The sequence below is a fragment of the Eretmochelys imbricata genome, chromosome 22 (genome assembly GCF_965152235.1).
Source record: "Eretmochelys imbricata isolate rEreImb1 chromosome 22, rEreImb1.hap1, whole genome shotgun sequence".
NCBI classification, from domain to species: domain Eukaryota; kingdom Metazoa; phylum Chordata; order Testudines; family Cheloniidae; genus Eretmochelys; species Eretmochelys imbricata.
In genome coordinates, this window is record NC_135593.1 from 6,519,493 (window position 1) to 6,545,130 (window position 25,638).

Consider the following 25,638-nt stretch of genomic DNA (forward strand, 5'->3'; position numbering starts at 1 on the left):
TTATCATCGTTTGTTTACTATTTTAGAGCTTCCGATTTTCGCTTGTAACCGACAAACACGTTGAAAAAAACCCCCAATAACAAAATAGGAAAGAAAGCAATTGGTGGTTGTACCATAAACATGAGAAAAACACTGGAAATGGTTACTTGCATCTAAGGGGAATGCATCCGATGAAGTGAGCTGTAGCTCACGAAAGCTTTAGTCTCTAAGGTGCCACAAGTCCTCCTTTTCTTTTTGCGAATACAGACTAACACGGCTGCTACTCTGAAACCTGCCTTTATGGAGCAGTTATTCAGAATATGGGGGTGTAATTTCTAGAGTGCACTAACGTGGTGAGCATTAATGGGTTCACCTAGACCCTGCTGCTGCCTGTGAAAGGTCCCCTCGTGCGCTTTAATTGAGTGCTGTTTGCAACAGTACAATGTTAAAGTGCCCTGTGGAACATTACAAAGAGATTACTCACTACTGTGTATACTACTGGAATGAATAATGTATAAGATACATAATATGTAGTATATATAATTATTGCTCATTACAGTATATACAGAGAGAGACCCAACCCCCCTGATTTTTTACATCTTCAAAAACTCAAAATTTGCTAAAAATACCCCCCCACACACACAATTAAATTAATAACCCCACCTTGCAAACAGAAGCCCTGTCTACTTACATTACAGCAGTGCCCTGAGGGCTCAGTCGGTATCAGGGACTGACTTGGCTTGGTTCTGTACAAAGGAAAATTGGAAGAATGTTCATATCCCTTCTCCCAAATGTTCTCCTACATTGTGAATTGCTGCTTTGGGAGAGTGGTCCAAAGGGTCAAGGGTGATATTAACCCCTGTGCAGAGGCCCAGTACTGGGTTGTACCAGGGGCTTTGTGCCCATTAAAAATAGGGCTTGTATGGGAGTTGGAATGAGGCGTGGGAAAGTGAAATGCAATGGTTTTAATGCATTTTTAATTGAAAAATGTTTTTGTAAATTGCAGTTTTTTGCAATTTTCTTTTTAATTTGCCATTTGGGGATAAAACGGGAAAATATAATTGATAAACTATTTTAATACTTCAATATTTTTTAAAATATTTTTGCAGTTTTTTTGGTTTATCAATTTTCCTGGTTTCCTCTTTTCTCTCTCTCTCCCGCCACCCCCCTTTAGCCTCACCTCCTGAAAATTTCCAGGGGCAGAATTAAAAAAGGAAATGGGGGTGGAGGGAAGAAAAAAGTGAGAGAAAGTAAGGGAAACCAGAAAAAAAAAGGAAAGTGGCCATTTTTCAAAAATGAAGATCAACAATATAAAAATTTTCTATAGAAAAAATTTCAACTGTTTCAAATAAATGAAATTGCTCTGATCTAAAAAACTGCCAAATGAAAATGATTTTGAATTTTCAAAAAATTTTCATGCCAATTATTTTTTATTTTTCCTCACCAGTTCTAGCACTCCAGGCCTGCGGCTGCCCCTGTGTACATGGAACAATTAGATTGGAAGCACAGCACTGACTATTCTCTGTACAGCACCTAGCACAAGAGTCTCCTGGTCCATGATTGGGGCTCTTACACGCTCCCTCTATGCTATTGCTCCTACTGCTAATAATGAGCAAATCCAAGTTAGTGGTCTACACAGAGACTGGAACTTTTTCTTCTCTCTTCTCTTCCCCTGTCCAGGTTAGAACCTGTTCAGGGGAAGGAAAGGTGCTTCTACTCTACCAAGAATGGGCCAAATCCTCAGCTGGGGTAAACTGGTGTCACTCCATGCTCAGAGAGCCAATTGCATATTTCCAGTTTACATCCCTAGGGATCTGGCTCTCATAGTTCTGGTTACTAGGCTGGAAATCTGGTGAGATCAAATTTCTAAAGAGATCTCCAGTATTGCCCATTTTCAACCACATGAGGTATCCCAAGACCTTTGGCCCCAGATCTTGCCATCAGTAAAATCCCTGGGCGTTTTACCACTGATTTCACCAGAACTGGGATGAGATCTTTTATGGAATGGTTCATTCCCATAAATAATTATCTTCATTTATGAATTATGAAACTAAGCTTCAGGAAAATGTTCTACAGCTTAAAGGAACTGAACTAACATCACTTTAAGTTACTTCCCCTGCTATTTTTCATTTAGATCTTTGCAACATATTTGGGTCCTTGCTAGGCTGGAAGTAGTGATGGATCCAAAAGAATCTGGAGTTTTGGTTTGGATGAAATTCAGACATGGGTGCTTCTCTAAACACCATAAATGTAATTCTCCACTGTCCTGTACCTTGTGTCGTCATTTATTCTTGACCAAAGTGGTCATAAAACTCTGCAATTCTGAGTCTGGTAACACTCTACATCCACGTTGCAGAGATATAAATGACAGCACAGTGGAGAATTAGGTTCCTTGAGTTTGCAAAGTTGGGCTTGCAAATCACACGAAAATGGACCTTCTTGAAATATTTTGCTGATTCTGCTTTGAACCAGTACACAGAAATGCAGAGATAGTCACAACAATGAAAAATAAAAGTGGTGGTAAAAAGTTACTTGAAAATTTCCAAACCTCAGGAACTTTTAGATTCAATTTAAATTTCAGACCTAAAAAGTAAAAAAACCAAACAGAATTAGTTCACATATAAGTAAGATTCAGGAAGTTCTTTGCTCTTTTTAAAAAAGCAAACCTTTTCCTAATTATTTCCTAATTTTTTTTCACATTAATTTTTCAGTTTCACATGCTCTTGCAGCAGTTCTGAGTTCTATCTTGGGCTGGAGGTGGAAAAGCCAAAACACCATAAGAAAAAGATATCTCACAAGAAGTGTTCTCTTAGGGCCCCAATTCTGTGATAGGGACCCATATACATGTCTCTTTACTCCTGCATGGAGTTGCTCTGAAATCAGTGGGGATTCCACATGGGAGCCGCATGTGTATGGATCCGTTTACAAGATCAGGCTTTAATTTTGCAGGCCCAAGACATTTGACTTGTCCACATAAGCCTCCAAACTTCTAAGTGTGTGTCTGAAGCAAACCTTTCTTTGAGGATCTTATTGTGTGGGAGCCACTTTTCCCGGCACTACTTTGACAATCTGCTGTTCTGCAGTGAGCAGAAAAAAACAAACCCAGCTTGCTGAAATGTAGCAGGTTGGTTGCCAGCACTCTGACCATATGCCATAAAGAGCAGATACAGACTTACTGTCTCGTGCCCTTTAGAAGTTTCCTGTGACAGGTTGACCTAGATTTTTTTTTTTTAACGGACAAGATCTTCAGCTAATGCCAAAAATGCAAACAAAACAAAACAAGAGCCCTGCAGCCATAAATAATTAATCAGCCAAAATCCACTTGGTCAGTAGATATTAAGAGTCAACCTCGCAAGGGTATAAAGAGGACTCTTTACAAAGGGTTCCCATCTTTACGTGACAGATCAGGCCACATGGCGGTTATTGAGGATACAGGAGAGAAGAAGGTCAAGGAATTAAATTAACTGAACCATTCCAAATAAGTAGGGAAGGTGCTGATAGATCACAATAACGACAAAGGCAAGAAGTAGTTTCTCTCCTGGAAACAAATGTGTCTGGCCTGTATCCATGGCTAGATCATATATCTGACAATATCCTCTCTTTAATGCTTTGCAGACCTAAGGTATATTATCATACCCCAAGCCTGAACTCTCCAGGGAAATCATGTCAAGGAATAACCAAGGAAGTGTGTTCATAAAATAGGATGTGTAGTGGGCTGGGATTGCCTTGTATCCTGCTATAGGCTGCAAGAAGTGCCAAGAACCAAAAGGGGGTGCTGTTAGACTGCCACATGGTTTCATTTATCGCTGGGCCTGTGAATTCGGTGGTAAGAGTAACGTGCATGCTCCCCCAGAAAAGGAAAACAGGCACATACCAAAGGCAGTGGTATTTTTAGCCCTTATCTGTGTGCACTCAGGGTGGACTTAGAATTCTCATACAATAATCTTCTCAAGTTTATCCTGCATGGACAACAAATTCCCCAAAGAGGCAGGAAACCAGCTCATTTTATGAGGCACGGGCAGCATGTGGCATGAATCTTTCACTTCTGCCGGCTTTATTTGGAGGGACTGCTAATTAAATTAAATGGAAAGGACGATTTTTATTTTTCCTGTCCAAAAAAGCGTGATTATTCCTTATGCTAAACTAGAGAATCATATTTTAAGGGGCAATCAAGAGTGGTTGATTCTCATACTGGGAAATATAGAAGGGGTTTTTTTGCTTTTAATTTATTTTTGGCTCATGAAATGTGCAGGATTGACAGCCTTGGGGCCAGGAGTCTTTAATTTACTCACAGACCAGGGTCAGCATTATAACAGCACAGCAAGTTCCTCCCACCCCCTCTCAGCAATGTCCAACATCGAGGTGCACCTGAACTGATGTCATGGGATCCCCTCAAATAGGCACAGTGAAGTTTCTTCTCCATGGACCATTCCGTCTTTGGGGAGATCATCAGCAAATGGGGCCACCTGTGGTGGTTGTGGCTTTTGAGAATTGGGTATTTCTCCAACAGGAGACTCACCAATTGCTGTTTTGTTAAGGCTAAGGAACTGTTAGGAACAAACAGACTTCAGTGGAGTTACCCCTAATTTACACCAGCGTACGAGAGATGAAAATTGGGCACTTTGAATGTCCTTTATCTGCTGAACCAAACGTAGGGCCTCAGCGTCTACCGTTAGAGAACCCCTTCATTGACATCACTTTCAGATCTGAGCATTTTAGGGGAAAAGGGATACCAGTTGAAATCCTGTGTAATGGATCTGAGATGAGACTTTTTGTTGGTGAGGTATTGGCTGAGAACACAGAGCAGAAGGTTCCCTCCATTTTGTGCATATTTTAAGCATTTATTATTTCCCTGGGTTGTATGTATTATGACAAAGTTCCTGCTCTACCTTGGTGGATCTTGCGCTTATTGGCGGATTTGCTCGCCTTGGAGCTTCATGGCAGCCCTCAGCTTGGCCGTTTTTCTGATTTCACAGTCCAGGTTGACTCCTCCTGTGTCTGACCAGGAGTTGGGGGGATTTGGGGGGAACCCGGGCCCGCCCTCTACTCCGGGTTCCAGCCCAGGGCCCTGTGGAATGCAGCTGTCTAGAGCGCCTCCTGGAACAGCTGTGCGACAGCTACAACTCCCTGGGCTACTTCCCCATGGCCTCCTCCCAACCCCTTCTTTGTCCTCACCATAGGACCTTCCTCCTGGTGTCTGATAGTGCTTGTACACCTCAGTCAACAGTCCGTGTTCTCACTCTCAGCTTCTCGTGCCTCTTGCTCCCAGCTCCTCACACGCACACCACAAACTGAAGTGAGCTCCTTTTTAAAAACCCAAGTGCCCTGTTTAGCCTGCCTTAATTGATTCTAGCAGCTTCTTGATTGGCTGCAAGTGTTCTAATCAGCCTGTCTTAATTGTCTCCAGAAGGTTCCTGATTGTTCTGGAACCTTCCCTGTTACCTTACCCAGGGAAAAGGGACCTACTTAGCCTGGGGCTAATATATCTGCCTTCTATTACTCTCCTACAGCCATCTGGTCCGACCCTGTCACAGTATGCATTAGTCAAGATGATGTCCAGAGCTGGCTAACCCTCTTGCCCATTTTTTGGAGGTTTGACAAATCTAGGCAAGATTTAGGAGCCTCCATTTCTGGATATCCAACTTGAGACCCTTTAAAGAAGTCTCACTTGGAGGGGGTGAGCGCTCAGCACTTTATGAAAATCAAGCCCTTGTAAGGTGTCTTGATTTGTACACCCAGAAATCACTAGTCACTATGGAAAATCCTGGGCTATGTTCACAAAGACAGTCCAAAGGGAGTTTCACAGAAGCTGTTTGTGGTGGACTCCAGGAAACCTTGCATTTTCAGAGAAATAAGCCCCAAAACCACCAACCTTTCAGGGCATGCTTGATAAGAAACCCGAAAAAGCTAGTAACTGCAGGAAAACCCTCACTCAAAGACATGGCCAGCTTTGCTGCTGTTTATATTTCCTCTACACCTCAAGATGCGAAACGCTGCAAGATGCATTAGACATGAGTCACTTTGGAAATACCCACTGTCCCTTGATGTTCTTCCTCTAGGGCACCCCTTCTTGAAATACCCACAAACGCAACTGATGATGTCATCGTGGGTGTGATGCCATGGCAGCCACTCAGCATTTCCAGTACCAATCTCATTCACCATCAGACTGGAGTTTCTGGGAATGATGGCAGGGGAAAACATGGTGATACCCAACCCAGGTAAAAAAATGCATGCGTTGCTAACCAGCAGGTCTGCAAGCAGTTTAGCACTCAGAGGGTAGTTCTATTTTCTCCGTTTCATCATAAATTCATGGCACAGGTTACATTCACTCCTAAGTAGGGGGCCAGTGCAAGGGTTATGCACCACTTTTGTCCCATGTAAGTTCTCAAACTAGGGTGTAAACGGTCCGTAGGCTTCATTCGAGCGCTCTGCACAGGGTTGACTGAAACTTTAAATAGATGCCAAGGATTTACATAGAACATGAATGCCATGTGACCTGGTGACCTTTACATCAAAAGACATATAGGCAGGAAGACTCTATAGGCCAGATCCGGAGCTGCTATAAACTGGCATAGCTCGACTGAAGTTAACAGACCAAATCTTCATGTGGTGAAAACTGGCATAGCTTCATGGAAGTAAATGAGCCAGATTCTGACCCAGTATAAATCAACACCATTTCATTAAAGTTAATACAGCTACGCTAGTTTTAATCCAGCTGAAGATTTGGTCTTAGGCTCTAATCACTGATGGGTGAATTGCAAAGGTTCAGTGGTTTGGAATGAGCTAGGTAAGTTCCTGAAAATTTGCAGACAGAGATTAAAAACATGGCAGAAAACACTTAAAAATAAAATTCAGAATGAAAAAAAGAAATGCAAACTAACACATACTTGGGGGAAATAAATTGAAATACAAATATTCAATGGAAGGAGGAGCATAGGGAATATAAATGCTGAAAGAGACCTAGGGGTGAAAGTGGGCAACAAATTCAACATGTGATTGTAATGTGATATGGCTGCAGGATGACCAGTGCTACATATGCAGTATGTTATATATACAACACATGCAAAAACATCACACAACCAACCAAGGACGTAACTGTCTCTCTCTATGGGTGAAATTCAGCTCTGTGTAGAGCGCCAACATAAGATCTAGGTGACACTTGAATCCCATGCTAGCCCTCAAAGTTGGTCTTAAGTGTGATTTAAAACGGAAGAGAAGCTGAGTGGATAGAGCTCTAGACTGAGTCTTGGGAGATCTGGATTCTATTCCCATCTCTGCCACTAGCCTACTTGGTGGCCTTAAGCATGGCACTTCCCTTGCTGTGCCTCAGTGTCCCTATCTGTGAAATGGGGACAATGATACTGACCTCCTTTGTAAAGTGCTTTGAGCTGTACTGAGGAGAAGTGTTGTTCAAGAACTAAGTGTTATGTAAGTGATGCATAGGTTGTTGACTGACCCTCCACATGGTTAAATTCCACCCTATGTAATTCTGGCACAATTGCACCTGGAATAATGGGAATATTGAACCAGATCCTTAGCAGGTATAAATCAGCATAGTTCCACTGACTGATCTGGCTCGTTGTGGTCACCTGATTGCCAGAAAACATGTTGAGAAACTGGACAGCGTTACACAGGCAACCTTAAATCCAACCATTCCTAACTCAGTGCATGGCTTTGCAACCTTAATAATGTCTTTTCCCCTCAGTTTCTTTTGTGTGTGGCTCTTCTGGGCAAACTCCAAGATTTTTTCCACTTTGAATTCCCACTGCAGTTTCTGCTGGGTATAATAACCCACGCCACACTCTGTCCCAAACTGTTGAGTAATGCTGCTGTGGGCTTTAACAGAGAGAAAGAGCTGCATTTGAGGAGTGGGGCGTGTGATTCATAGAATCATGGAATAACAGAGTTGGAAGGGACCTCTGGAGGCCATCTAGTCCAACCCCCTGCCCAGAGCAGGACCAATCCCAACTAAATCATCCCAGCCAGAGCTTTGTCAAGCCTGACCTTAAAAACTTCTAAGGAAGGGGATTCCACCACCTCCCTAGGTAACGCATTCCAGTGTTTCACCACCCTCCTAGTGAAAAAGTTTTTCCTAATATCCAACCTAAATCTCCCCCACTGCAACTTGAGACCATTACTCCTTGTTCTGTCATCTGCTATCACTGAGAACAGTCTAGATCCATCCTCTTTGGAACCCCCTTTCAGGTGGTTGAAAGCAGCTATCAAATCCCCCCTCATTCTTCTCTTCCACAGACTAAACAATCCCAGTTCCCTCAGCCTCTCCTCATAAGTCACGTGTTCCAGACCCCTAATCATTTTTGTTGCCCTTCGCTGGACTCTCTCCAATTTCTCCACATCCTTCTTGTAGTGTGGGGCCCAAAACTGGACACAGTACTCCAGATGAGGCCTCACCAGTGTCGAATAGAGGGGAACGATCACATCCCTCGATCTGCTGGCTATGCCCCTACTTATACATCCCAAAATGCCATTGGCCTTCTTGGCAACAAGGGCACACTGTTGACTCATATCCAGCTTCTCGTCCACTGTCACCCCTAGGTCCTTCTCTGCATTCCCATAGGTGTAGTTTGTGAAATGGTCAGGGATTTTGGGGGATTATAGGGTACACATTTCAAAAGCATCTAGGTGACTTTTGATGGGCTTTAGGCGCTTTTGAAGCTTGTTTCCATAATTAGTTATTATTTACAGAGCACCACAGGTGCCCATTGCCCTTTGCAAAACAAATGAAGATGGAGTTGCAGCCCAGAAGAGTTTAGAGTATGTCGACACTGTCTTGTAAAGCTGGGTCTGCGAGGCCCGGGCTTGTAGAGTCCCTGCACTGTGAACCTGAGTTTCTAAGTGCTGGACCCAGGTCTCGCAGCTGTGCTAACACAATCCAGACTGCACTGGACGGACCTGTCGCCTCACGTCTGCAACTGGGGCTGCAGCTACACTGCACGATGACAGGGCTTAGAACTGAGCTGCTGCATGACTTGGACCCTGACTCACTCCCTTAGCAGGGTCCTAGAACCTGGGTCTTGAGCCCTTACTGACCTGCGTCAGACTGATTTATGTGGGGGTAGAAAGGGGATTTGGGCTCACATCTGAGTCAGAGGCTGGGTTTGATCCTATAAGCACTTATTGCCATGTGGCGTTCTTACTATCAGGAACAGACCCATTGAAGCCAATGGGACAGCTCAGGAAGATAACCATTCCCCCTGGTAGCCAGGAGTTGTAGCACTGGGCCCCAAATTAAGGAAAGGACAATGGAAAAATAGAAAACTATGGAAGGGCCAGGGAAGAACCAGGCCTATTGGCTTCAGTCTTCATTGAGAGAGCACTCAGTTGCGTGCAGTACGAGGTGAGGAAGCATATTGTGTGGTTACAGGCAGTGGACTGGGACTTGGGAGACCTCAGTTAAATGCTCAGCTTTGCCACAAACTCCGTGTGACCTTCGGCAAGTCACGTGATCTCTGTGCCTCAATTCCCCATTTGTAAAATAGCCGTAATAGACAAAGGGCAGGTTTTCATGTCCATTTAGGTTTTAAGGTCTCCAGGGCAGGGGCTGTCTCATACTTTGTGTTTGTGCAGTGCTTAGCAAAAGATGGTCTGGATCTCATTTGGAGTCTCTACTGTAATACAGTAATAATAACAGGCCAGATTCAGACTCTGCCCATGCCAGGAATAGCACTGTAATAATGCTGCCTCTGGTGGGACCCAATGGAGAGTACCAATTCAGGATAAATTGCTCAGAGCAGGGCAGTTAAAGCCCAAGGCTGGGGTTCCTTTGCACACCAAGGCAAACAGAGAAGACTTCGGGTTTACCCCACTGGCTAACCATAAGTCATACAAGCAATTTCCTTAGACACTCCAGTTTCCCAGTATCACCACCAGTGCCACTCGTTATGGGGACGAATGGTTATGAAAACCAATACCCCAGTAAAAGAAAAAAGGTTCTCTTGATCCCAAAGGATCAAGCCCCAGACCCAGGTCAATATACAAGTTAGATCTTACCCGCAATCATGCTGTTGCCAATCCTTTAGAATCTAAAATCTAAAGGTTTATTCATAAAAAGAAAGAAATATAAATGAGAGCTAGAAATGGTTAAATGGAATCAGTTACATACAGGGATGGCAAAGTTCTTTGTGCAGGCTTGTAGCAGCGATGGAATAAACGGCAGGCACAAATCAAGTCGCTGGACTACATCCACAGCTGGGATGGGTCATTCAGTCCTTTGTTCAGAACTTCAGCTTGTAGCAAAGTCCCTCCAGAGGTCAGAAGCAGGACTGAAGACAAAATGGAGGAGATCCAGCAGCTTTTTATATCCTCTGCCCTGTGGACGATCACAGCAGCAAGATGGAGCCTGGAGTCACATGGGCAAGCCACATGTCCATGCATGACTCAGTCCTTTATAGACCGACGCCATTGTTTACATGTTAGTTTGAACGTTCCCAGGAAAGCTCAGATGTGGATTGGCGTCTTCCAAAGTGCATTGTCAGCTAAGTGTTTCTTGATTGGGCACTTATTGAGAATAGCCCCTTCTCAAGAAGCTGATCAAATGCTTCACTGAGGCTACTTAGAATCAAATCATGTTCAGATACAAGTACATAGCCAATATTCATAACTTCAACTACAAAAATGATACGCATGTACAGATAGCATAATCATAATCAGCAAATCATAATCTTTCCCTAGACACCTTACAGAACAACCTTTGTACAATATTTTCTGCAAATATATCACCGTGGTTGCAACAATGATCGACACGGTCACAGGTTATGTCAGTGACATCACAAGCGCATGCATGTAACGCGGAATGGTGCAAGCAAACGGGTTCTTCAGTGTGAAGCTGGTCTGTTTTGGGGCATAATATGCCTGCAGCATCATTGCCGTTTGCACTGGCACATGTTGATCGTGTAGGTGCAACTTCAGTGCCTCGAAAATCAGACTCTTTATGTCACCTGTGTGATTCACCTCAGCAAGATAGGTTTTCCAGCCAAATATTCAGGTGGTCCGAAAAGCTGATCTAGAGCCCCAAGTCCCATTTGAATGATATCATTATAGAGGGAATGAAATCAGTGCCTCCATTCCTGGCCATCTTTTATAAAGCTAACTGTTTCATTAGCCTCTTGAAAGTCCCATGCCTTTTTGTGCCACTTGCTGGCACGGCATCCCGGCATCCTGTACTTGAATCTTCAGCATCATGTCGTGACTTCTGGGACGGGACTGCTGCAAAACAGTCTGCGGCTTGGCCTCTGTGTCACCAGACCCATAAATAACAAAACACACAGAGGCCCCTAATGTTTCAAGCAGCGGGCTTAAAATTGACATGATGGATATCTAAGCGAAGGACAGGGGAGGGAGGAGACTGGGGCGGGAGAGGTTTACAGTGAGCGAACAATGAGAGGAGGCCTAAGTGGCTCCACTTTCTAAAGAACTCCGCTGTTTCCTAGACGTCATAATTCTAGCGTCCGACAGGGGAATTATGAAGCCGGTCAGGAGTCAAGTAGAGATTTTATCATGAATGGGAGCTGCGAGGCAGGGACTGTGAATAGCACTTGGGTGGAGGACCAAAAAAATAAAAATTGCAATCAGCTTTTCCGTGGCCTACATTTAATGTGATAGGCCGTGTCTGGACTGTACAGCCCCCAGCTCCCTGCTATTCTCTACTCCAGTAATGTTGTCCAGACTCTTCCCTCTCTCACCATTTTTATTTAACTAATTATTTGTATAAGTTGCATCTAGAGGATCCAGCCAAGATCAGGGATTCATTGTGCTGGGTGCTGTACTGTCACATAGGGAGATGCATCTAAATAGACCAGACAGAGAAAAAGGTAGGAAGGGAAATTGGCATGGCAGGTACCTTACAAGTCAGTTGCAGAACCAGACATAGAACCCACATCTCCTAATTAATAGTCTAGCTACCTACCCACTCACTAGACCACACAGCCTCTTACAGCATATACTTAGAATTTCTGAATATAAAGTGCATATAACGGTGAACAGTTGTTTGGCTTTGGATTAATGGCAGGCAGCTTGGTTTGCTGAAAATAAAAACGGTACCAAAGCTGTGTGAGAAATTCAAATCAAGCCTTAAACAATTTTTGAAGGTTAAAAAATGCAGGCTAACTGCTTATTAATACTTCTTCTTATTAATTTGATGTTTGGTCACCTGATGTTTCTGGTCCTACCAAGATCTTTGCTGTTTCTTTTCACAAGAAAGTTTGTTCTTGTGACACTTCTGATCAGAAGCCAGAAGTAGCCAAAATCCTACAAAAGAGTCATTTCTGGGATAATTTTTGAAGATTGAGAAGGATATGGATATAATTTAATATTTATATTGCCATAGCTCCTAGAGGCCCTATCCGGATTGAGACCACATTATGCTGGATGCAGAGTAACCACAAAAAGTGATATGATTCCTGTCCTAAGGAAATTAAAACCCTAGAAGACAAGTGACATATGAAGGGTGAGGGCAGAGCTGTGCAGTCAAATAGATGCTCACTTTTACAATAGAGCTGGTCTGAAAATGGATTTTTCTTTTCTTTTCTTTCTTTCTTTTTTGTTTCTTTGCAGGAAATGCCTTGTTTTTTGCAAAAAATCAAAATCCATAATATTTCAGCAGAAAACCCCTTCTAGATATTGAAATGCCTTGTGCTCCTATTCTCTTTTACAGTGTGTGTTCCCTGGTCGGACTACATCTCCCATGATGCACTGCAGTCGGGTCTCCCCCTCTTGGCAAAAGAAGCTGGGGTCTCATGGCAGTCCCGTGGCTTTGGTGCATCATGGGAGTTGAGGTCTGGCTGGAGAGCCTGGTCTGTACAGGAGAATGAGGGTATGAGAATCATAGAATATCAGGGTTGGAAGGGACCTCAGGAGGTCATCTAATCCAACCCCCTGCTCAAAGCAGGACCCGTCCCCAACTAAATCATCCCAGCCAGGGCTTTGTCAAGCCTGACCTTAAAAACTTCTAAGGAAGGAGATTCCACCACCTCCCTAGGCAACGCATTCCAGTGTTTCACCATCCTCCTAGTGAAAAAGTTTTTCCTAATATCCAACCTAAACCTCCCCCACTGCAACTTGAGACCATTACTCCTTGTTCTGTCATCAGCTACCACTGAGAACAGTCTAGATCCATCCTCTTTGGACCCCCCTTTCAAGTAGTTGAAAGCAGCTATCAAATCCCTCCTCATTCTTCTCTTCCGCAGACTAAATAATCCCAGTTCCCTCAGCCTCTCTTCATAAGTCATGTGTTCCAGTCCCTTAATCATTTTTGTTGCCCTCCGCTGGACTCTTTCCATTTTTTCCACATCCTTCTTGTAGTGTGGGGCCCAAAACTGGACACAGTACTCCAGATGAGGCCTCACCAATGTCGAATAGAGGGGAACGATCACATCCCTCGATCTGCTGGCAATGTCCCTACATATACATCCCAAAATGCCATTGGTCTTCTTGGCAACAAGGGCACACTGTTGACTCATATCCAGCTTCTCGTCCACTGTCACCCCTAGGTCCTTTTCTGCAGAACTGCTGCCGAGCCATTCGGTCCCTAGTCTGTAGTGGTGCATGGGATTCTTCCGTCCTAAGTGCAGGACTCTGCACTTGTCCTTGTTGAACCTCATCAGATTTCTTTTGGCCCAATCCTCTAATTTGTCTAGGTCCCTCTGTATCCTATCCCTGCCCTCCAGCGTATCTACCTCTCCTCCCAGTTTAGAAACCTGAACCGTTATTCCTGTGAGGCTCTGCAGTGGCATTTCAGGTTTTTAGTCTTAGGGTGCAACGTTTTACGACAAAAATCGAAATTTTATGTAGAAAATGATAATTTTCATTTAATCAAAAACCCATTTTTTCATTAAAAAACAGTTTGGACAGATCGTTTTCAACCAGCCCTGATTTATAAACATATATACACTTTTTTAAATTTTTTTTTTTAGAGCTAGTGCCAGCTATTACCATACACCCCTCCACCAAGCCACCATGAATGGCCTGATCTCTTACACGGCAAATGTAGCTCCGGCAGAGGGATTTGAAGGAGAGGACAGTCGCCTTGCAGATCAGTTCAGAGAAGGCACTCCATGCATCGGGGCAACGTGGAAGAAGGTGCAGCGATGCTTGTGTGTGAAGCTAACCAAAGAACAGACAAAGCTGGCCACATTGGCAGACCACAGAATGCAAGGATGGCAAGACAAACAGGGATGGTGATAGCAGTCAAAAGTGGGCAAGACTCCCCCATTGCTAACAGCGATTAACACGTTATAGTAACACTTAGGGATTGGACATTTATACTCATATCCAGACTATCGTGAGTTATCATAATTATTCTGGAAGGGATAGCAACCCTCATGCTTCAGGTTTTAAACCAATCTCTAACTATTAGAGATCAGGATGAGACCAGGGTGGGGAGCAGATTATTCCACATCTGCTACAGCTGGATTCTTATACCCTTCTTGGAAGTAATTGGTGCTAGCCAATGTCTGAGACAGGATACTGATCTAGAGGGACCTCAGGTCTGATCCAGTCTGGCAATGTCTATGTTCCTTTGCACTGCGATCAGCCCCAATTAAGCAAATGTCGAAGCCTATTCCTATTCAGCCAAGCACGTAAATATGCCTAACTTTAAGTGATGGGCTGCTGAATCATGGATGTAACATCTTTTGTCTAAGGAACTCAAAGCTCATAACCCACACGACCGTCCTCTGTGGTAGGTAAATACTATTAGTGCTATTTAACTGCAATAACTCCTTGTAAATTACAGTCACAGATAAACAGCACATGGTTTGATCTGGATAAAAATAAAAATCCATATTGCCCCCTTATCTGGCATTGGTTAAGCTTCTACTCGTATACATTTTTGGCTAATTTCTTGCGCTCTCTCAGTCTCTCTTTTTTAATGAAATGTTATTTATTTATAGCTAACCTCGCTTTGACTTTGAAGCAGGAGCCAAGCGTTTGTGAAGCTGTTCAGATAGGGGGCTTGAAAAGGAGAATTATGTCTGTTTCAGATGTTTTCAGAAGTTATTGTTTATAGCCAGAGAGAACTATGACACTTCTCCAAATTAACTTTCCCTCCCCCCTGCATTTCTATAGGCCATGGGCAAAGCAGATGTCTCCAGAGTTAGGAGAAGAAATCGTAATGAGCGTGGGGGAAAGAGAGATGAAAAGGGATTTTAGACAGGAAGTCTCCAAGGGCCAGCTTGCTGGCTGAGTTGAATATTCTCCACTGCCATATGGGTAGCCTCTCTGGGAGACTCCATTTCTCACTCCCCTGGCCAGCATGGGCTTGGAGTGCTATGGACATAACACGCTCTGTAACGCGGGTCAGAAAATTGGGCAAATGTTGACCTTTTGGCAAAAAAATCGAAACCATAAATATTTCAATTGGGAAATTCCTCCATAGTGCCTCTTGGGAGTCATTTTGTGCTCCCATTCCCCCCTGCATGCTGGGCTCTCTAGTCAGAGTGCATCTCTCGTGATGTACAATGGTTTCTCCTCTTGGTCTTCTCCCCTGCTATTGCATCTACAGTCTAGAACACCAGCAATAGGGTCTGATCACGCACATTGGGAGGTAGCTGTTGCCTAGGGTCTTGGCATAACTAGATGTGTTTTTCTTTGGAGATGGCTAAAATTCACCAGCAGTATATTATTTAGTTTGTGTAGTTTTCCCCTTGTAATACAGATGATCCATATTTTCTCACCTGGCACCATCCTTGACTTATAAAGACTCAGGACCATGGCCTATGAAAGATAAGCATTTCCATAAGTGTCTTCAGGCTCATGGCCTATCCAGGCTATGACAACCGCTCAAGCACAGGAAGGGTGGAACCTCCAAAGAGGAGAGAAATTATTGAAGGGTATAAAATCATAGATCTAGGAATAAACCAATGAACTGAAGAAAGGGATAACGCAGAGTGACTATAATAATAGCTTTTATATAGCACTTTTCATCAGTAGATATCAAAGTGCTTTAAAAAGGTCAGTATCATTATCCCCATTTGTAAAATGGGGAAAGTGAGGCACAGAGCGGCAAAGTGACTTGTCCAAGTTCACCCAGCAAGCCAATGGCAGAGTGAGGACTAGAACCGAGGTTTCATAAGTCTTACTCCACAGCTGTACCCACTAAGCAACATTGCCTATCAGGAAAAAAAAACCTATCCAATTAGTAGAGCTGGTCAAATTTATCCTAAATTTGGATTTTTTTGATGAAGGTTTCACTGAAATTTTTTAATTTCAAGGCAAAACAATGGGAAAAAAATTTCAGCCACAACAATTGTATCTGTGTTTCAGCTAACTCTGTCATATCAGCCTGTGGAACAGTCTTGTAAGGGAAATAATGGTGGGAGGATGCCCCATCGCTTGGGATACTTGAAACAAAACTGGACTGATAGCCAAAGTATGTGTGGTGCAGAAAAAACCCCAGCAGTTGTAGGGGTCTGGCTGAATGAGTTCATCAGAGCTGTTTAAGCTAAAGGACAGGATTGGCACAAGTGGGGATGAATAACTTTTGGCTGGAAATTAGAAGAAGTTTCTAACTTTCAGAGGAGTGAGGTCCTGGAACAGCCTTCCAATAGGAGTAATGGGGCAAACAATCTAACTAGTTTTAAGGTGGAGCTTGGTAAGTTTATGAATGGGATTCTATGCAGGGTTGCCTGTGAAAGCAGAGGACTGGATTCAACTACCCAGAAGGCCCCTTCCAGCCCTACCTTCCTAATAATTATTTCTCCATATCCAACATTGATTCTTGACTCAGTGCTTGTCAGCTTGTCCCACTTCAAGTTGGCCCAAGTAATGACCTTGGTGACCTTCAGGAATAATGTCCCATCCCCAGGCTATTTCTGGCAGTCTGTCCAATAAACAGAACATTTAAATGTCTGGGTGAAGTTAGTTGCTGGAAAGCTCAGATTTTTCTATCAACACATGAGAGAGGCTCGTTGAAATACTGGGATATTTCTGTGGCTCCATCTCTGGTGTCTGAATTACATCATGCGCTCACGATAAGGTGAGAGGCAGAAAGCATGACAGAGAGTCTTTGATAACGTATGTGGTGGCTCTGGATCCTTGCCAAAAATGATTACGGGAGTCACATACCTTAATCCCATTGCATTTGCCAAGCAATTCCTGGGGAATGATATAATTTCCTTCATTTGAGCGAGGAATGGAGACAAATTGAGCCTCTGTTGTTGACACACAGATTGTTTGGGGGCAGGAGTGAGAGAAGATATAGAGAATGGTCTTCACAGCTGACCTGTGGTACGTGTATGAAGCAGGATGGACAAGTACCCTGGAAATTGTGGCATCTTTCCCTTGTGTTTCCATATGCTCCCTATTTGGCCTATATTCACATTATCTAAATAGTTCCAATGCACACTGTGATGTACATATTACCAAGATCTCTGTGGACAAGAACAAGACGTCTAACACACTCTCGCTTTGATAAATGAGCCATTGCTGGCATACACACCACAAACATCCCATAATCACATTTCCCAAACCACATTCAAACTGGTTGCCTTCAAAACAAAGCTACTCTTAGGCAGTTGGGGAGGGAGAATGACTATTCAAGTTGCTGCTGGGACCCAAAAATGTCCTAGGTTAGCTAAAGTGCAGTGATTTGAGAAAATGCTCCTTTCTTCATGAAGGGAGACCAAGTGAGAGATGCACAACCTGGTCCCTACAGGTGCTCAGGAAGGACCATACGCTGGCAGCATGGTTGGCAGAGGGGGAGAATATCTTTGGCGAGGGGGCCAGCCTCACGCCCAGGTGCTGCGGGACCTAGTTGAACCCTAGAATGGGGCATATTTCCCTTCTTCTTTTACTGCTGTTGCTACTACTAACTTGCTTTGATTTCTGGTTGGAAACATTATCCCTTGAGAAGAACTTTGCTGACTACATCTGTCTTTTGTTTCTGCTGAGCCATTCATCAGTTTTCCAATGCAAGTGGGGACTCCTGTACAATGGAGGAGCTCCCATAGCAGGACAGACCCATCCTTTCATAAAAGTTATGGCAGAAAGACAGAACAGGTGCATATCACTTCAAGCCTTCCGCATGATTCACTGTGTTTATTATTAATCATGTGCATGGAGCAGGTGCAGAGAAAGTCTATTAGGATGACAAGGGGAAAGGAGAGCCTGTCTTTCAAGAAGAGACTAAAAGAACTTGGCTTGTTTAGCCTAGCAAAACTCAGGCCGAGGGGCCATTTAGTTGCTCTCTATAACTACTTCAGGGGAGTGAACATCAGGGAGGGTGAAGAGAGATGTAAACTAAAGGACAATGTTGGCACAAGAACAGCTGGGTGCAAACTGGCCCTGAGTAACTTTAGGTTGGAAATTAGGTTTCTCACCATCAGAGGAAGGAAGTTCTGGAACAGCATCTCAGCAGGAGCAGTGGGGGAAAACAACCTAACAAGTTTTAAGATGGGGTTTGGTACATTTTTAAATGGGATTATACAGTGGAGTGGCCCATAATATCAAGGGACAGGATTCAATGGTTAGAAACCAGGTTCTCTGTTCCTATATTCATTACGATAGTGCACTAAGACCAACCAAGATGGCACCATACAAACACAGAGGAGTAGGACAATCCTTAGTTTGGACCATTCCAGCTTGCAATACAATTCAATGCAAACACTGACGTGTTCAGAAATGCATCTCTTTCCCCAGCAGAAGTTTTTGTCCATGTCTTTTGCCAAATTACATTATCCCTCTGGGAGAAATGGCAGGGTCGGTGATTGTGCATTGTTTTGTTTACATGCTTGTGCTATCTGCCATCATCGTAGCCAGGGAAACTTTTTAGGAACAATTTTAAAGTCATTTGGAAATAAATGCAACTTAAAGATCTGCTGGATTTGCAAGATCCAGTATCTTTTTCTTTTTTACAAGCCATCCTAACATTCAATTATCTGAGATTCCTATAAAACAGAAATTGCAGCAACAAAGTTCACTCTAGCAGGATTCTACACTCTATCTGGGCATGCCGGACCACTGGAGCATCCTAACCGTCGGAGCAGAACCATGAAGTGGTTATTTACTGTGCTGAAATCCGGAGTTTGGCTTTATGGAACCCATGGGTACAGATGGTAACACAATACATGTGTTACCTATCCACCCTAAATGGAATGCAGGGAAGCATTTACTGTGAATGAGCAGGAACAAGATCAGCCCTTGGATGGTACGCCCATTGAAGTCAGACACATGAGAAATGTCATGGCATAGTGGTCCCCTTACACCGCACTACACTCCCATTTGATCATTTTGAAACAGACGCCAGGAGAGGGAAGGAGCCGATCGAGCTTGAGAATTCCAGCCATGGATACCAAGAAAGGTGCTGGAAAATGCCCCTCCCCACCAAAAAGAAGATGCTATTTTTATTTTGAAGGAGGGAAACCAGTTCGGGACGCAGTTCTCTCTCACTCTCTATCCCTGTGTGGCAGATCCAAAGAGTTTCCTGCAGTCCTGAGGCTCAAGTCAGGGCTGGTTCTAGGGGCAAGGCGAGTAGGGCAGTGGCACTAGAAGCCACCTTCCAGGGGTACCAAACTGCTGTGCAACTCAGCATTGGTCAGTTGCTGGTTCTGGGAGATTTTTTGCCCAGTCACTTGGGAATGGAACACTGGGAAACAGACTCTGCTGGCGTGTGGAGCTATGGATATGCTTGCTTGGAACTAACCAACATTGCATTGCCTGCACTTCAGACTTCCGGTCTTCTGCTTTCTGTCTGCATGACAAGAACCGGAGAGGGGGTGAAGGGAAAGCCCCCAAACAGGGCGGTGCTAAGAATATTTTCCACAACTGGCTGGCAAAATAGCTAGGGCCACTCCTGGTTCAAGGCATCTGTCCATGGTGATAGCACTGTGGAAAGAGAAGAGGATGCACAGACACCCCAATGAATAGCTCCACTTGGGGCCTCTTCTATAGGTATGTGCCCATTCATAGTCAGGGCCTGTCAGCCTAGCATGGAACCTGTCACAGCACATGGGATTAGCAAGTACCAGGTTTGGCACATCTGATAGTTTAGGGGAGAATTTACACACTAACCTGTGATAGGGGTTTATCATGGTATATCTGAGGCAAAGTGAAGAAAGAATGTTTGGGTGAGCTCATCAGAAGTCATGGAGATGATGGTAAGAATGTGAAGAAGTCATGGACATGTTCTGTGGGAACCAAATAACAGGTACCCCTGCAGAAAGTGGCCTCTGGGTGCAGGTGTTGTTCATTTTGAGAGTACTCAAACAACGACTTGTATTTTCGGCTACTGAAATTGTCTTAAATTTCAGGAAGTGCCTAATCCTATCTCGGACCCTTGCCTGAGAAGTAACTCTAACCCTAATCCTCCACCTGTTTTTCCTGGACCTTTGTGATCTTCTGCTGGTGCCCACAAGGATGGGCTGGTGGTTTCCAGTCAAGTCCTTTTTGTCCCTATAATGTTCTCTGTCTGTCTACTCTCTGATAGACTCCTATGGACTCTTTTCTCAAAACAGATTGTACGACTGTCCACCTGGTCATCCACTCACCCACTCCGTCACCCAGTCGCATACATGGTTACCCAACTACCTCTCATACACTTTGACATTCACTCCGAAACCCACTCACATGGTCATATGCCCATGAACTCACTCATGCCTTCACCCACCTCCCTGCCAACTCATCTACTTACTGTACCTGCCTGTACAGGCAGTCCTCAGACTTATGACATGATTGGTTCCAGAAAATCGCATCTTAAGTCAAAACGTCGTAACTTGATTTTCCCATTGGAACAATGTTGGATCAAGCATCATAAAGTTGAAACCGACCTTGGAAAGTTGAAATAGGATGTCATTTTATAAGTATCATAAGTGCCGTTCATCGTAACTCAAACATCATAAAGTCAAGGATGGCCTGTACGTTAATTAATTCCTTCTTCTGCCTAGGCACTTGCCCATCTATCTGTGACCTCTCCATTCATGCTTGTTCTCCCCCATCCACCTTCAGACTAGCTCCCACAAATACCCAAATGTGCAAACTCCAGATCGACTTTTTTAAGCACAAACTTGAAAACCCTGTGATTCCTCACGCTTATGCAGACCATTGCAAACATCGAGTCTTAGAAATGAAACTCAGCATTACTGTCTCTTAAGAGTAGCAACAGTAACAATGTAATTTATTTCAATGTTTTTTTAACAGGAGCTGAGGGAATAATTGAATTTTTGGTTGGGGGGGAGGGGGCAACCTGAAAAATCCCAAAAATATTTTGGTCCCTTTCAAACCAAAACTGATTTTTTGTTTGTTTGTTTCAGACAGAAAAAACACTAAAAAATGAAACCAAATGAAAAAAACAAACCAAAACATTTTTTTCAATTTTTTTGTTTTGTTTTTGAGTGTTTTCAAACAAAAGCTTGTTTTGAAACAAGAAGTCTAAACGCATTGTTTAGAAATTATCAAAATGAACAATTTCTCCTTTTTTAACAACATTTTGATTTTCCTGGTCAAAACTATTCACCAAATTTGACCCATATTCATGAATAGTTTCGGTGTCCCAAAACATGCAGTTTGTGGTGCATGTACTATTCACTGGAAAATAAAAATCTCTCAGCTCTGTTCTTAAAGTTTGGGGGTTTTCTATATAGTGCTAATGTGCATTCACCCGGTTTGGGAGCATGCAATGTATATGTGCAAATCTGGGATTTGCTTACATAAATGTCTAGTTGTGCATGCAACTCTGGCTTGCAAACACATTGGGCATTCCTTGCATGCATTTCAGGTGTGCACAAAAATATGGATATACTGAGTTTTGAAAACTGGGACCCTGAGCAATGTCTTTAATTTCAGATTGATTCATCTTCTGAACCCAAGATTCAAGGCTGTACAACAGTGGAATCTTTTTGAAAGACACTCCCAAGTCTAAAGAATTTGAGCAACATCTGGGAGGCACAGTCCATGTTGGAGAGGACAGTGCATTATTAATTGGACATTAAGTGGTGGGCCTTATCTGAGGCTATTTCACATTTTATTAATTACAGAGCGGTTAATAACAACCTTCTGTCCCTGGTATTTATAGAACCATAAAATGGATCCATGATTCTGTTCTCACATCTGGTGAAACTGACAAACACATTTTCTTTTACCTTCCATCCCCAAGCTTGCTAATGGCTTGCAGATTTCCAGGACGACAACTGGAGATAACAGATTAGGGTATTTTGGAGGCATTGCTAGTTGCTCCATTGTGAAGGGTGTATTGAGCTTTGTACTTCAAACAGGACCAAAATCCCTCTGTTTTATACTTTACTGATGGAATTGAGTCTCCAGATTTGGCACAATGACTCTTCAAGGGAAGAGTTGAATTTTCTGTGTAATAAATTATAAAATACTCCCTCTTTGATATTCTGCCTTTATTTTTGTCACATTGATTTGGTTCCACTAGCTGAAAACCACAACCCACCCAGCACACTACTTCTGATAACACCTCAGACATAGGCCACTTCTGAAATATTATAGTGAAGTGCCCAAAGCAGAGTGGATTGATTTACTTTAAAGTGACGTAAAACACTGCTTTTAATCATGATTGAAATCGGCAAGCAGGAAACCTTGAATTAAATAAGTGATTTTAATCATGTTTTGCATGTGTACTTTTCCCCAAAAAAGTTTGATTCTCATTGGTTGATAACCATTAAAACATGCCAATTTACAACTAAATAATAGCCTTTATACTAATTTCTGACCTCCTTTTTGCTAACCAGGAGGATACACTATATCTATACACATTTATTTAAGCAGTTATATAACTTAACTTACATTTATTCAGATTCCTAATTTTTATATTTTTATCATGTTAGAAAATGTAAAGTGGGGCATTTCTCGTTTATTAGATTATGGTTATTTTTTTAGTTGTGATCTGTGTCAAACTCTATTTGTATGGAAACTCAAACTGAATAAACATGCAAAACAAAAACAGGTTTTTTAAAATTAATTAAAACTACCTTAAATGTGCTGGATACATAAAATTTTCTTGTTATCAAACATGTTTTGCATTTAAACCTACCTGATGTATTAAACACAGGTACTATTACTAGTAGTTGATTAATTGAACTGATTGTTTCAGATCACTATGCCCGTCAAGATTTTAGAACTAGTAGATCTCATCCTCTCGCATCTAATTCATAGCTTGGAAGAGGAAAACAAGTTTTCCTGAATTTTTAACTCCTGATTGGTTTCTTAATTTTGAATGAACTAGTCATTGAACGGAACTATTTGAATACACTGAAATGAAGAAAATATTCTCTCTGCACCTGAAGAGGCTACTCTGTCAAAAGCAGGCTCCAGGTGCTTAGCCAGTGACTTCCACCAGTTCATTGGTTTCATCTTTTTTAAAGCATATTAGCAAATGTGCAGTGCTCAATATTATTTTTTTAAAATAATTTATTTTAATAGATTAAAATAAATTTAGGCCTTAACATAAATTGCCCATTCCAAATTGGCTATTTAAAAAAAAAAAAAAACCCTTATATTTAAATTTTAAAAAATCTGATTTTTAATTTTTTTTAAAAAGTAATACATTTTTATCCACCCGGACCCAAAATGTAGTTCCCATCTGTGAGTGGTTAATGTGGCTGAGAAGGGCCAATTAACCAGCTAGGCCACAGCTGAGGGGAATTAGGTGGCCTACATAATCCCCTGAAGGATGATGGTGCCCAGCTGAGAAGGAACAGACAGGGCTAGGATAAAGCCAACAACAGAAAGGGGTTGCTGGGAAGCAGGCTGCAGTCATTCCCTGGGTGGTGTGTCTGAGGCTGTGGAGTTTAGTAGTTTGCAGTCACTCCCTGGGAGTAGGGAGGTGTGTCTGAGGCTATGGAGCTCAGTAGTCTGCAATTATTCCCTGGAGTAGAGCATGTGAGCCGGTACACCCACAGTGGGGGGAACAGAAGCCGTAGGAAGAAGTCCAGGGAAAGAGCAACTGGGTCTGAGGGGAAGCAGATTACAGTTGCCAGGTACAGAGTCCCTGGACTGGAACCTAGAGTAGAAAGTGGGCCCATGTTCCCTACCAGCCAGTGAGGAAGTGGCACCATAAGGCAGTGAATGAGAAGACTGCCTGAGACCGTTGGTATGGAATGACTTGGATACCCTGGAAGGCGAGGACTCTAGTACCTGGCCAGAAGGCCAAGCCATGAAAACGAGGCCCCCTGAGTCACAGGGAGAGAGCGGTGATGGAGCGTGCAGCGTGCAATAGAAGAGGGCTTTGGACCTGTGAAGAGCCAATCCCCAGAGCAGCCAGGAGGAGGAGCCACAAGCGGTGTGTGGATCCGGTGACACCCTCATTCGGGGTAGATGACTTGAGTTAGAACAGTGGCTCTCAAACTTATGTACTGGTGACCCCTTTCACATTGCAAGCCTCTAAGTGTGACCCCCTCCCTTATAAATTAAAAACACTTTCAAAATATATTTAACACCATTATAAATGCGGGAGGCAAAGTGGGGTTTAGGGTAGAGGCTGCCAGCTTGTGACCCCCCCCCATGTAAAAACCTCCTCACCCCCTGAGGGGTCCCAACCCCCAGTTTGAGAACCCCTGAGTTAAAAGATTAGCCAATAGAGCTGTCTCACTTCCTCAGGGCTGCTTGCCTGAATGACCACGCCACTACTCCCAGGTGCCATGGAGAGCTAGGCTGGGGGAGGCGGAGAGGGCTCTGGGCGGGAGAAGAAGCTCTAGATGTCCATCAGAGGGCGAGAGGTGATAGCATCACATTGAGTGCATGTGGGTTACGATGTCCCACTCTCACGGTGGCTGGTGGATGAGCCTGCTGCAGCCCTGGCTGACAGAGCTGGCCCTGGTGCTCCGGCAGTAGAGGCTCATGCTTTAAGATCCAGCTATCTGAGGTTCAGTTTCCCACTGCTGATGACCCAGCCTGGGAGCGGCACAGCCTGGGCTTTGGGAATCCAGTGGTGGTTAGCAGGGATGTGGAGGGGTTGGGTTTGGGGGGAAGCTCTGGGCTGCAACATTGGTGCAGGGGGGCTGCTGTTCCTTTGGAGATGCTGCCTCAGATCTCCAGAACATCATGCAGCAGCCAAGAAAATACCAGGTAACTCCTCACTCAACCCATGCAACCTATAACAGTTGCAGGAGGCTGAACTTTGCAGAGACGGGGGGCTTATCAGATAGTTGGGACGGGAGCCTGGTGGAGAAAAGGCTTGTGTAGGGTGAGGGGTCTGGACTGGCAGGTGGCATGGAGGCGGAGTTCTCCACATGTACCTGAAAAACATGTGTCCTTCCTTTACCTACACACAAAGCATGGTGCTAGATACATGTAGCCGCTGTTGCTGGCTTTTGGGCCAAATATACTGTTTACAGATGATAGCTGGATGCTTATTAGTGTCAAACATCATTGTATGGTCTTCAAAGTCATCTCTGTAGGTGGAAGCTCAGACGGCCCGGGCAATTCCTGGCTTTTTGTCATGTATGGAGACAAGTGTAAATTACGGCTTACAAGGCAATTCTTCAGCTGGTGTGAACTCTGCTGGAGTTAGTGTATAGGGCAGGTGGGTTTGTGGTTAAGGCTGCTACAAGTTTCCTGTATCACCTTGGACAAGACACTTAATCTGTTCCTCATCTGTAAAGGGGGTAAAATGACATCATGGAGGTTTGGGGAGGATGAACTCATTAATGGTTGTGAGGTGCTCAGATACTAGCGAGATGCGGGACT